Here is a 5,942-nt window from a genome sequence, read left to right on the forward strand (position 1 = left end):
CAAGGGTCAAGAGAGGAGGATGATACAATATGATCAAGAAGAGTGAAAAGTCTAAGCTTGGGGATGCCCCCGTGGTTCATCCCTGCATATTTTAAGAAGACTCAAGCATCTAAGCTTGGGGATGCCCAAGGCATCCCCTTCTTCATCGACAACTTATCAGGTCACCTCTAGTGAAAATATATTTTTATTCAGTCACATCTTATGCGCTTTACTTGGAGCGTCTGTTTGCTTTTATTTTTGTTTTTGTTTGAATAAAATCGGATCCTAGCATTCCTTGTGTGGGAGAGAGACACGCTCCGCTGTTGCATATGAACACATATGTTCTTAGCTTTATTCTTAATGTTCATTGCGAAGGTTGAACTACTTCGTTCATTGATATATGGTTGGAAACGGAAAATGCTTCATGTGGTAAATGGTATAATGTCTTGAACAATTTGATACTTGGCAATTGTTGTGCTCATATAGATCATGTTTAAGCTCTTGCATCATGTACTTTGCACCTATTAATGAAGAACTACATAGAGCTTGTTAAAATTTGGTTTGCATGATTGGTCTCTCTAAGTCTAGATATTTTCTGGTTAAGGTGTTTGAACAACAAGGAGACGATGTAAAGTCTTATAATGCTTACAATATGTTCATATGTGAGTCTTACTGCACCATTTTATACTTGAGTTTGCTTCAAACAACCTTGCTAGCCTAGCCTTGTATTGAGAGGAATTCTTCTCGTGCATCAAAATCCTTGAGCCAAAAACTATGGCATTTGTGTCCACCATACCTACCTACTACATGGTATTTCTCTGCCATTCCAAAGTAAATTACTTGAGTGCTACCATTAAACTTCTATTCTTTGTCTTTACAATACATAGCTCATGGGAAAATAGCCTTAAAAACTATTGTGGTGAAGAATATGTACTTATGTATCTTATTTTTTAATAAGTTGCTTGTTGAGCGGTAACCATGTTTCTGGGGACGCCATCAACTTTTACCTTTGTTGAATATCATGTGAGTTGCTATGCATGTTCGTCTTGTCTGAAGTAAGGGCGATTTTCATGATCAAATGGTTTGAGTATGCATATTGTTAGAGAAGAACATTGGGCCGCTAACTAAAGCCGTGAATCATGGTGGAAGTTTCAGTTTGGACACAAAATCCTCAATCTCTTATGAGAATATTAACTGTTGTTGAATGCTTAAGCATTAAAAGAGGAGTCCATTATCTGTTGTCTATGTTGTCCCGGTATGGATGTCTAAGTTGAGAATAATCAAAAGCGAGAAATCCAATGCGAACTTTCTCCTTAGACCTCTGTACAGGCGACATAGAGGTACCCCTTTGTGACACTTGGTTGAAACATATGTTATGCAATGATAATCCATGTTAATCCAAGCTAATTAGGACAAGGTGCGGGCACTATTAGTATTCTATGCATGAGGCTTGCAACTTATAGGATATCTTATACATAACACATATGATTTATTACTACCATTGACAAAATTATTTCTATGTTTTCAAAATGAAAAGCTCTAGCACAAAAATAGTAATCCATGCTTCCCTCTGCGAAGGGTCATTCTTCTACTTTATTGTCGAGTCAGTTTACCTATTCTTTCTATCTTAGAAGCAAACACTTGTGTAAACTGTGTGCATTGATTCTTACATGTTTACCTATTGCACTTGTTATATTACTTTGTGTTGACAATTATCCATGAGATAAACATGTTGAAGTTGAAAGCAACTGCTGAAACTTATACCTTCCTTTGTGTTGTTTCAAAGCTTTCTACTAAGAATTTATTGCTTTATGAGTAACTCTTATGCAAGTCTTATTGATGCTTGTCTTGAAAGTACTATTCATAAAAATTCTTTGCTATATGATTCATTTGTTTACTCATTGTCTTCATCATTGCTTCGAATCACTGCATTCATCTCATATGCTTTACAATAGTATTGATCAAGATTATGATAGCATGTCACTTCAGAAATTATCTTTGTTATCATTTACCTACTCGAGGGCGAGTAGGAACTAAGCTTGGGGATGCTTGATACGTCTCAAACGTATCTATAATTTCTTATGTTCCATGCTACTTTTATGATGATACTCACATGTTTTGTACACATTATATGTCATTATTATGCATTTTCCGGCACTAACCTATTGACGAGATGCCGAAGAGCCAGTTGCTATTTTCTGCTGTTTTTGGTTTCAGAAATCCTACAAAGGAAATATTCTCGGAATTGGACGAAATCAACGCCCAGGGTCTTATTTTTCCACGAAGCTTCCAGAAGACCGAAAGGGAAACAAAGTGGGGCGACGAGGCGCCGCCACACTAGGGCCGCGCGGCCTAAGGGGGGCCCGCACCGCCCTAGCGTGTGGGGCCCCTGTCAGCCCTCCGACTCCGCCCTTCCGCCTACTTAAAGCCTTCGTCGCGAAACCCTCTGTACCGAGAGCCACGATACGGAAAACCTTCCAGAGACGCAGCCGCCACCAATCCCATCTCGGGGGATTCAGGAGATCGCCTCCGGCACCCTGCCGGAGAGGGGAATCATCTCCCGGAGGGCTCTTCATCGCCATGATCGCCTCCGGATCGATGTGTGAGTAGTTCACCCCTGGACTATGGGTCCATAGCAGTAGCTAGATGGTTGTCTTCTCCTCATTGTGCTATCATGTTAGATCTTGTGAGCTGCCTATCATGATCAAGATCATCTATTTGTAATGCTACATGTTGTGTTTGTTGGGATCCTATGAATATTGAATACTATGTCAAGTTGATTATCAATCTATCATATATGTTGTTTATGTTCTTGCATGCTCTCCGTTGCTAGTAGAGGCTCTGGCCAAGTTGATACTTGTAACTCCAAGAGGGAGTACTTATGCTCGATAGTGGGTTCATGCCTCCATTGAATGCAGGACGTGTGAGAAAGTTCTAAGGTTGTGGATGTACTGTTGCCACTAGGGATAAAACATCGATGCTTTGTCTAAGGATATTTGTGTTGATTACATTACGCACCATACTTAATGCAATTGTCTGTTGTTTACAACTTAATACTGGAAGCTAGGGGTTCGGATGATAACCTGAAAGTGGACTTTTTAGGCATAGATGCATGCTGGATAGCGGTCTATGTACTTTGTCGTAATGCCCTGATTAAATCTCATAGTACTCATCATGATATATGTATGTGCATTGTTATGCCTTCTTTATTTGTCAATTGCCCAACTGTAATTTGTTCACCCAACATGATATTTATCTTATGGGAGAGACACCACTAGTGAATTGTGGACCCCGGTCCATTCTTTACATCTGAAATACAATCTACTGCAATTGTTCTTTACTGTTCTTCGCAAACAAACATCATCTTCCACACTATATATTTAATCCTTTGTTTACAGCAAGCCGGTGAGATTGACAACCTCACTGTTACGTTTGGGCAAAGTACTTTGATTGTGTTGTGTAGGTTCCACGTTGGCGCCGGAATCCCTGGTGTTGCGCCGCACTACACTCCGTCACCAACGACCTTCACGTGATCCTTGACTCCTACTGGTTCGATAAACCTTGGTTTCTTACTGAGGGAAACTTGCTGCTACACGCATCACACCTTCCACTTGGGGTTCCCAACGGGCGTGTGCTTTACGCGTATTAGACAACTCCGTTGTTAAGGCTTACAAATATTCTTTGGCTCCCCTTGTGTCGAATCAATAAATTGGGTTTTACTTCCCTCGAAGACTGTTGCGATCCCCTATACTTGTGGGTCATCAAGACTATTTTCTGGCGCCGTTGCCGGGGAGCATAGCTTTATTTGCAAGTTCACTTGGATTGATATTGTTCGCTGCAAATCCTCCATCATGGGTAAACCTCGCGATACTAAAGTCGCCATATTACCATCCACTACAAGAAAAGGTACAACTCTGAGTACCTCTGCTGCTCTTGATTCACCATCTGTGATAAGTAAACTTGTTTCACCACCACAAGCTTCAAATGCTGGTACTTCTGCTGAATCTGAAAATTGCTCTTATAATTTTGATGATGCTTCTATTGTGCTTGATAATGATGGTTCATTAGGATCTTTTCTAGATGCTACGATTGCTAGGTCTAGACAAATTGAAGATACTGAAACTCCTAATGAAAATGCTGCTACACCTGTTAATTCACCTGAGTCTGTTGAATGCTCTAGTGATGATCTTGATGAAGATTATGTATAACTTGATGATGATTTCATTGATAAATGCAATGCTACTACTGGTACAAGTAATATTAAAAGGCTTCTTGCACAACATGCTGTTAGATATAAACTGTCTCCTGATCCTAAATTTGCCACATCTCCTATAAACATTAAGGATAAGGATTATGATTTTTCTCTTGATTTATCTCATATATCTATTGTTGAGAAAACACCTTTTTGTGGTACTGAAAAAGAAAGTGCTATAGAACACATGAATGAGCTTTCAACTTTGAGTAGCTTGTTTTCTGATGATATCAAGAAACGTACTTATTTCGTTGTTAAAAATTTTCCTTTCTCATTAAAGGATGATGCTAAAACTTGGTATAATAGTTTGCCTCCTGATTCTATTGATAGTCCAAGTGGTTTGCTTGATGTTTTCTTTCGAAAATAATTTCCTGCTAGTGCCCAACATATTGCTTTGCAGAGAATTTATAATTTTGATCAGAAAGATGGAGAGAAATTGCCTGAAGCTTGGGCGAGATTTTGCTCTCTTATCAGAGCTCGGCCTGGACATGATTTGGAAAAGCATGATTTACTTGATATATTCTATAGTGGACTAACCATTGAGTCTAGGGCATACCTGGATAGTTGTGCTGGTTGTGTTTTCAGGAAAAGAACTCCAGACGACGCTGAAGAATTATTGGCTAGAATAGGCCGGAATCATGATGATTGGACTACACCTGAACCAACTCCGACACCAATATTGAAGAAGAGGGGTATGATTAAATTAAATGATGAAGATATGAGGGAAGCCAAGAAATCTCTTAAGGAGAAAGGTATTAAATCTGAAGATGTGAAGAATTTACCTTCCATAGAAGATTTATGTAAGATAACTCCCCCTTCATCCATGATTGAGGTACACTCTCTTCAACGCTTTACTAGGGAAGATATTCCGTATTCAAAACCTCCTGCACAATGCTTAGATGAGTTTGATAATTATATTGTTAAGCAAGATAATTTTAATATGAGAGTAGAGAATCATTTAATGGAAAATTCTCGAGCTATTAGTGAATTGCATGGTATTTTGGAGAGAACCTCCAATGATGTTAAGATGCTTGTTAAACATTTTCATATCGTTCAAACTCAAATTGATCAACTCACTAAAGTGCAAAATGACTTGTTAAAAAATAGTTCTAAAGAAAAACATGCTTATGAAGTAACAACTAGAGGTGGTGTTTCTACTCAGGATCCTCTATATCCTGAGGGGCATCCCAAAAGAGTTGAACAAGATTCTCAACGAACTGAAACTAGTGCTCCTTCTAAGAAAAAGAAGAAGAAACATAAAACTGTTGTAGAATCCTCTGAACCTGTTAATGATCCTAATAGTATTTCTATTTCTGATGCTGAAGCTGAAAGTGGTAATGAACATGATAAAGATAATGATAAGAATGATGCTTCTGATAAAGAAGAGGTTGAAAATGAACCTGAAAAGCATGCTAAAAATAAAAAGTATACTAAAGAAGATTTTATTGCTAAGAAACATGGTAATGAAAGAGAACCTTGGGTTCAAAAGCAAATGCCTTTTCCTGCTAAGAAACTAAAATCAAAGGAAGAAGAACACTATAATAAATTTTGTGATTGGATGAAACCTTTGTTTTTGCAAATTCTTTTGACTGATGCTATTAAATTGCCTCCTTATTCAAAGTATATGAAAGATATTGTCTCTAACAAAAGGAAAATTCCTAATGAGGAGATTTCCACTATGCTTGCTAATTACTCTTTCAATGGCAAGATT

This window comes from Lolium perenne, chromosome 6 (assembly GCF_019359855.2).
Source record: "Lolium perenne isolate Kyuss_39 chromosome 6, Kyuss_2.0, whole genome shotgun sequence".
Taxonomy (NCBI): domain Eukaryota; kingdom Viridiplantae; phylum Streptophyta; class Magnoliopsida; order Poales; family Poaceae; genus Lolium; species Lolium perenne.